Here is an 8,787-nt window from a genome sequence, read left to right as displayed (position 1 = left end):
GGCAGAGAAAAAGTGAGAGCATGAGAGAGTCTGGTATGTGTTTCTATGAATGTGTGCGCATGCATGTATGTATATATGCGTGCCTGTGATTATGAGTGTAATTCCTTCGTGTGTGTGTGTGTGTGTGCGTATGTGTGTGTTTTCAGCAGGGGTGAAGCTCTGTCTCCTATGCACGCTGTGCTCATTGAGAAGTGGTGTCTTGTGCCTGGGGGGGGGCAAAGGAGGAGGGGGGGGGGGTGCCGACGAGAGGGCAGGCGGGCGGCCAGGCGCCAAAGAAAGAGGTCACATCCATATTCATCGCATTGGACATGCACATGTAAACCACTTTTAATATGCCGTGACAGGAGAAAGTTGTGTTGAGGCGGAAGGAGATAGAGAGAGGGAGAGCAGAAAGGCAGAGATGGTGACAAATGTGGAAGAAATAGTTGTGAGAAACGTCCACATGTGCATCTTCATTGGAACCTGAGTGACTTCCTGGTGAAACTGAATGGCCTGCAAAATGCCATGTTCAGATAGGCAGTCATGAATAATTCTTATTATTGAAAAAAAGAGATTCATTAGACCACCAAAGGATTCATTTTTTGCCAAAAAGCGTGCCTGCTCACTATATATTTATACACAACATTGCAGGCACCTATTTGAAGTTCTGAGATCACTGCATCGCTGTTATTCAACCACAGTAACAGAAAGGGTAATTAAATATTATTTCACTTACTTAAAAGGCAGTGAACCCCAACTGCCGAGTATCCAAACAAGCTACAATAAACCAGAAAAGTCTGTGGAAAGTTTGGCCCAAAATATAATAAAATGTGTTGATGAAATACAACAGAGCAGTTTCAGTCTTTCCTGAAATCATTCATTCACACATATTGACTCTGGCACACACATAGATAATCAATCAGAACATTCAAAAGACCCTGAATACTCCCAACTGACCGTTGCAAAATGGTTTCTATACTGAAAGCTGAAAATGTTGCGTTGGACTCATCAATTGTGCTAACTTTCTAAATGTATCTGATCAAAAACTCAAAGTAAGTTGTTTCATCATCCAAAGCGTAAGAGCTTGCAATCATTTGTTTTTCATTCTTCTCATAAAGTGAAATGAAATGACATTAAACAGTATGAAAAAGTATGTATGTGGTACGTGTCCAAGGAGTATGACTGATTAGGTCCTACCACATAGGCTTATGCATACACAGCTGATGTATAACATACAGCACAGTATCTACAGTACAGAGATTTTCAGCTAATTCAAACAAGAATTCAACCTGCATCGAAAGGCTGGAGAACAAAAAAGGAATGCTTGTTATAATAGGGTACTTTGAGGTCAGTGGGGGCGTATCATCTTCACATCATAACGGGGGGCCCAGGTAGCTAGTTATGACAATGTGGCATTATATGGCAGCGTTTGAAGTCGGCCAATGACAGCCTTTCACTGTAACTGTCTGCTACAGGCCCTTACTTTGAAGTCGGTAGTGATGAAAAAGAAAACAAAAAGCAAGAAAAAAAACACGATCTAATCAGTTAAGGGGTCATGTCAAAGCAGCATCTGAGAGACTTTGAGAAGGTGGTACGGTTGCTGTGTGTGTGGTGTATCTATAGAGGAAAGGAGTCTGAAGGATTGTTGCAAATGTATTAAGTGGTGGGATGGCAGTTTAGACAGAATTGGAAGAATAGGACCTTTTTGCAGGACACTTAACCTCCTGATACTCTGCTGGTCGGCCCTTTTGATGATGGCATCGCTTACTGCCTCGCTGTCATGAAGCGCCGTGTTCATTCCTTACCTGTATGGACCTACATTGGACCATCCCCGGGGGGTGGGAAGGGGTCACGGTGGGGGTCGGACTCAAGGGATAGGATTTTCTAGTAACCCTACTCCTGACTTTTCAGACAACACTAGGGTCCCCTGGGCATCCCCACCCTCTATGGGCCTTAATTCCAACAAAGCTTTAGCGGCGACAGGAGCTTCCCTAAGCGGACAAATTATGCTATCGGTTTCCCCTGCTCTTGTTAGGGAATGAGAACGCCTGGCTTCCCTTAAACTAGAAGAGAGGTTCTCCATCTGGAAATGTGTTTGGAGTCAATCAAATCAAAGTTGACCTGAATTTGCTAGCACATTTGTTGCCTCTTGAGTATTTAGATGTACTTTGATCCATTGTGCTTAATGGAAGACAGTCAGTTTTAATCCAAGCGCATATTACCACTGGCATTGTTTTTCGGGGGAATCTGGGTGACAGGTTTATCCTGTCCAGCAGAGCGGTGTACTGTGAATCTTTCTGAGTTCTAACCTCCAGCTTGCCTTGAACAGTGGGGAATCCTCCTCAATCACTATAAGGAGGTCCTCTCAGCCTCACTCATATTTTAACCACCAGCCCCACACCATGGGGCGCTGTGTAACGGCCCGTCAGTGGCTGTAACCTAAGCGCCAAAATTGCTTTTTGACGATGTACCTAGTGTTGTTTTAAGAGCCCCTGTCTGTCCTGCCCAGCCCCCACCCCCACAAAATATGATTTAATAATTTTTCTCACTTACTTTTCTCAGCATGAGAGCAAAGAGAAAGAAAGAGACGGAAACTGAGAGGGGCTGGGGGGAGGCAGAGAAGAGCATTCCAAAGTGGTGAAGAAGGGGAGACATTACGGCAGTTATTTCCGCAGCGAAGAGGAGAAAACCTCTTACAAGGCAGTTCTTAATAGGATCTGGTCGCCAAAGCCAGGCTACTCCTCTTGAGAAGTCGTCCGGGTGAAAATCTGAGCAGGCTTTTAATCAAGAGGCAGCGGACGTTAGACAAACAAGAGCCTGTGCTGATGTCATGCTGAAAAATCTGTCCCTTTAAAACTCAGAACTCTATTCCATTAGTGTGCCGGGAATGGGATACATTGCAGATCATATCTCACACAAAATATAGCTTACAAAAGTGAATTCACCCATTTGTTCCACTTAAAGTGTTACCCCAAACTGGAAACAAAAAATAACATCTTTTCATTTTACTGTATTGCGATAGAACATGACTGCAAATTACAGTATCATGCAGAGGCTTCAGTTGCATCACAGATCTCCTAAACACTATGATGGCTGCCAAGAAACCTCTCTATTTTAGCCCTGATCTTGCATGTAGCTGAAAAAGTTTTGATACACTGCCAAATTAAATGCTAAAGGCTAACATGTTAGCAAACGGTCACCTATTTACACATTCACCAGATACAGGTTTGTTTTGCATTGTAGTTGTCTCTCTCACCATCTGACAATGTAAGTCCAGTATTCATGTCTTTTAATTCTAGTTTGGAAAACCTTGTTTCCTAGAAATTATGTTTGTTTTGCCAACTACGTGTTGAGAGTAAACAAACTGCTGCCTGGATTATATCTGACATTTTTTCCAGTGTAGGAAGTGGTGTTTGTGCTTTGTATGCAGGATTTTGCATACAAAGTGCAGGACTTGGACACTGGAGATGAGGATTTGCATCCTGAGTCCCATGCGGTTAGGTTCAGGAGATAAAAGCACTTTGGTTAACGTTAGGGAAAGATTGTGGTTTCAATGAAATGTTGATAATATAAACACATCCTGTCTCGTGTTTCAAGTCACTTGTGACTTTTTTAACATATAATCTACTGACTTTCCCTACCATTAATGGAGTGCAATGTTTCTTTCAAAATGTATTCAAAAACATAATCTCTAGGAGAAAGGGTCAAGTTTGATCTGCCATCTCCTGGGAAAATCTTTTTGTCTTGCAGGATGTTCAACTTCACCGGTCACTTGTGTTCTCCTGCTCTTTGTGAGACTCATCCACCATAATCTGACTAAAACCACTTAATGTAAAATGTGTTTCCTTAATGTAATCAGTTAATGTGGGGAAATGTTTTGTTTATGGATAATATTTATAATTTAAGAGACACTGTTTATTTACAGAAACTTTAGGAGATGAGATCAGCAGGAGTTGAGCGGAGATGAGAAGGAGTGGGGTAGAACAAAACAGGGTTGATCGCAGTAGAATATGAATGAGTCAGCCTGAGCCCTGCTCCAGGCCTGCTGTGGACAACCATATTTAAAACCTCAAGTAACCTCAATCTGTTTAAAAGTTGGAATAGCTGCCGCCCTGGCCAACACCCATGTCTCTCATCTCCTTGCTCATCTCTTCCCATCCCACTCTGCTCCTTAGGAACATATTGTTCCCACACCCTGCCTGCATCAGTGGTTGACACACACTTGAGAGCTCTGAAGCACTGTGTACATATGACCACAAGTGGTGTTACTGTTACCAGGGATCACCTTACCCACTGCCATCAGTTATAAGTCTGTCAAAGACCCAGTGTGGGTTAATGTGTGGGCTGCTGTGGTAATTTTCTGCCTCATCATGATGTTGGATTTCTGTTGCATACTGTAGTTAAAACACAGTTTTTCCTAGAAAGAAAATATGCTTACATTATTGTAGATAGCCGACATAATTTCCCAATTTGTACTTTAATTGTTTTTCTAGCTTTACTGTACTTTGTCGACACTTTATTTAAAGATGAGCTAATGCAATGATTTTGGCCATTAGGGGGCATAAAAATCATTAAAACAAGGTGACAGACACATCACCATATCAGCAGCTTTAAAACGTCATCAGGGTGCCATCATGGTGGGTTTTTGGGTTGTTGTTTTTTTTTGCTTCTATGTGTATATTAATGTTTGTCTTTGTGCAACATAGGAAGATTCATCTGTCTGCAGTTCATGACAGTCAGGGGAGGTAAGTTTGACTGAAAGGTCTGCTGGGGAGATTATACTTCCTGTTTCTACCATGTTTGAGGATAGAGGTAAGATTATATGTCGATTTTTGATTAAAAAGATGTTTTTAGAAGTTGGCAGTTACAGGATTGTCTGCTTTTGTAATTTCTTGGTCATTTCTTGGTAATTTGTGACAGAAATTGTATTTTGAAGTCTCTATTTAAATCTTTTGGGCAAGTTTATATGTATATGTATATATGGATCCCCCCCCTCCCCACACTGGTGGTTTAGTCCACTTCAATCATGTGCTAGGAGAGTATATAAGGGGTGGTTGTGTGAGTTGTTGGTTGCTGCTGCTTTTTTGTTTGGTTGCTACCCACAGTGATTAAAAAAAGGCCGAGAGAAGGGCTGAACTAATCTTTAAACGTCCTTATCCTGAGGCCACTAAAGCAAACAGTTGCCTATTTACACATCAAGCAGACACGGAGCAACATTTCCAATCATTTGGAGGCGTGTTTCTGCCCACTTGACAAATGTAAGTGAAATGTTTATTCACCATTTAGGTCTATTTTGCTCTCCACCAACTCCTGAGGGAAATATCTGGCCCTTTAGCCACACCACCACCACCAGCTTCTCAGCTGATTTGTCTCTCTGCCATTTGGTGCTGGACCAGTAGTGTGCAGTGGATTTACCAAGCAACAAGGCTTTGTATGGTTTAGCTGCAGAGATGCTAGCAAGCCTTTGACAGTATAGAGCCAATATCTTACAACTTTGTGCATTGCCCTTCATGTAATAATGTGTAGCCTCCCTTGAGCTCTCTCTGTCTGTAACTATGATAAATGAACAACAGGTAAAGGTCAACACATAATAAACTGTACTGTCTTTACATTAGGTTTGCCTGACATTATCAAGATGAGATATATTTATTTTTCATTGATCTCAGGCTGATAGTTTGCCTCAACAGACTACTCTGTTTGAGGTGAGCTGTTGCCGTTTAGTCATTCACATCAGTGTTGTCCAGGAACCGAGACTTGATATTGCCAATGCTCGCTTCTTGGAAACCTCATTTGGATGAAAACCTACTCTCACTCTCTGCACGCTGGAGACACATGTATCCTCATCACTTTTATGGGTCACCACAAAAAAAAACATCATTAATGCCATTGTCCTTTCAGCATGCCCTTGCACCTTCACACTGCACAGCTCCTTCTTTCACCCCTCACAGTGCCTCCCCAACCCGTGATAATAATGACGAACATCATTTATGCAAATGTAATTAGGCCGAGAAACATGATAGCGGAGCGCAGGGCGCCAATGGAAATTTATCACTGAACACTCAGGCTCTAAACATTCAATTAAAATATTGAATTTCACCGGATTTAATTTAAACGTAATAAATTAAGCAGTGGAAGAAGGGTTTGCAGTACAGCAGGCTGACATTTGGCTGTCAGTATCACACTTGGAGACGGTCATTGATTCCACTACCAGCCTTTTACGACGTAGACTGGTAGACCAGGAGAGAAGATGATGTTTGCTCCTAATCTCTGTATCTGGGTCAGGGTTTCGTTTAGCTTGGAAAGGTGAGGTTGGGCTACCCTGCTGAGAAAAAGTAGTGCACCACCAAAAAGAATGCAATTAAAGTGCAATTAGATATGTAGTGTTAACGGTCACATGGTCTGACTGCTGTTTAAGAGGTTTTTATCTTGGAAACTGCTGTCTTAAAGGGAAACTTGGGTATTTTTCAACCTGGACCCGATTTTCCCATCTTATTGTATCTAAGTTATTAGTAGTTTGTTGAGTTGTTGTTGAAATCAGCTAAATATTCAGCCATGACAGAGTTGGAGAGAAGGGTTTTTTGTGTTGGAGCACAGAAAGCTTAGTTTGGTGTTATCTAAAAGATTTTCAACGTCATGGCTGAATACTGAGATTTCAGAACGAGACTCCCCTTGAGCAAGATTTTGATTGGTCGGATCAACCGAAAGGTAAAGAAAAATCTTTAATTTTTATTTCTCTGTATGGTCCTTTCAATAATGTTGCCAGACATTTATAATAACAATCTGAGCCTGTCGGTGGCAAAAACAAGCACTTTTAGTGGAGGTACATTGACAGGGTGCTATTGCCTCATCAAATTACATTGCAGCCAGTTTAGCACCTGCCGGCTGAAATGCTTTAGCTCAATACTTCAAAAATTGTTGTACCTATTAGTCACTTAGAAACAAAAAGATGGAAAAATAGAGTCTAGGTTGAAAAATACCTAAGTTTCCCTTTAACACTGTGTCAGGGAAGCAACATGAGGTGGGTAAAACAGATGTATGGCAATGAGGAGAACACAGAACACTATCAATGGACTGAAGAGGCGGGAGTTTGGATTTCAGGAAGTCATCCATCATGAGAGAGCAGGAATGGCAGAGCAGTTGGCAAACATGGATCCAAAACAGGTTTGGATGAGACCAAATTACAGATGGAAATGGTATTTGTGCAAACATTTGTCAGAGACAGTAATAAATTAATTCGTGTTCAACCTAAACAGGAAACCAAAAAACACAATTTGTTCTGTCTGACAACAAAGCAGGTTGAGGCTGAGGCCAAGTGCTCCTGTGCTAAAAGAAAAAAAAAAACAATCTCAACATACCTAGCATAGGAAACCTTTCATTTTCAAATCAAGTAATCACAATAATTCTGACAGCAAAACAAAAAATTGTGTGAAAATAGACAAATCCAACTTTTTATTCATATTTAAATTCAAACCTGCTTTTTTTTGGTCACTTGGGGGTCATGCAATGAGCTGGAAACACAACATTGGCATATTATCACCTTATAAAATTAATATTCCAAACACAGAGAAATGTTATTCTGGTGGAATCATGTTTCTAGCCACCTGATAAATAAACAGTAAGTCAAAAATTCCCACTCTTTTTAGCTCTGCATTTAGTCTCCACCGACTCCTGAGGGGAATATTTGGCTCTCGCTGCGTCTGGAAATGAGATTGATACGAGTGGTGAGAATGAACAAACACAGTAAAGTTTCAGGCCGGAAAAACCAAAACAATGAGCTAAAAGATTCTAAAATGCCCCATGGAGTTGTGAGCTGCAGAGTCGGGTAATAATTCTCTCTAGGTTTCTCTCTACGAGTGACAGCTTTCACATTATACTAAATCATTTGATCCATTGTTGATTAAAAAAAAAAACATATTGATGAATGCAGCTTTAAGTTTTATAAATGTTGTGTACTTTGGCCAACATTTCTTTGCACTTCTCATGAAACATGATAACAACAGATGTTTGGTAAATTAAGTTAAACCCACACTGAGAGGGCTTTACAGCGGTGATACTTTGTGGGATTTGTATGCTACTCCAAATTCTCAAACAGCATGTGTTTGTTTTCATCTAATTGGCTTTTTTTTTTTTTTTTTTTTAGAGTTGGAAGATGGTGAGGAATGAGACGTGTTGCTTGTAGATGTGTTTCCAAGGTGATAAACTTTTCACTCCAAAAGTGACGAGAGGTTGGGAAATTATTGCGGTGGCTCACACTGCTTTGTGTAAGTTCATATCCACATACAGAGTAATTTATACTAGATGTAAATGAGAAATATTTGAAAACTATACAGTAGGTACCATACCACAGTGAGGTCTGGTTGAATAGCTTCATACCTTTATAAAAACAAAAATATGCTGTATATAATTTACATTTATGCACATACAATGTCAGGTGAGGTGAACTGTGTAACCAGCTGGATGCCCTCGCCTCGTCTCTGGTTAATGTAGCGTGAGTGCTTCTTGAGAGTCGATCCTCACTCAAGACTAAAGCTGCAATTTCAGCCTCCGCTCGTACAAACAAACTTAGAAGCTGTGTGAATACAGATCCAAAGAATTGCTGCACTCTAGAGAGCTGTACTCTCAGTGCTCGCTGTGAGACAAAGTCAGAGTTTGCATCTTGTAACGTGTTCTGTTCATGTTTACATATGAAGGACATGGCCGCCTGCCTGCCTTGGCTTCATGGTAATAAGCTGCCATTGTCCCAGTTCTCTTAATATCACATTAGAATTTCATCTCAAGGGGGGGATTTACCACGACTGTGAGAACTTT

The 8,787-nt window shown here is 41.0% G+C and overlaps 1 long non-coding RNA gene across 3 annotated transcripts in view; it reads left to right on the top strand.

Annotated features, from left to right (window-relative positions):
• The first annotated feature begins 5,065 nt into the window (after window positions 1-5,065).
• LOC121912205 overlaps window positions 5,066-8,787 on the top strand; it is a 66,811-nt gene continuing 63,089 nt past the window's right edge. For 2 of the 3 annotated variants that reach the window (XR_006100027.1, XR_006100026.1), the window contains exon 1: window positions 5,066-5,237. This is a non-coding gene — a long non-coding RNA (uncharacterized LOC121912205). Of the gene's footprint in view, window positions 5,238-8,119; window positions 8,241-8,787 lie in introns of all 3 variants that reach the window. The other variant, XR_006100028.1, reaches the window with a different exon arrangement.

The sequence above is a fragment of the Thunnus maccoyii genome, chromosome 14 (assembly GCF_910596095.1).
Source record: "Thunnus maccoyii chromosome 14, fThuMac1.1, whole genome shotgun sequence".
Lineage (NCBI taxonomy): Eukaryota > Metazoa > Chordata > Actinopteri > Scombriformes > Scombridae > Thunnus > Thunnus maccoyii.
This window is presented reverse-complemented; position numbering and strand designations above follow the sequence as displayed.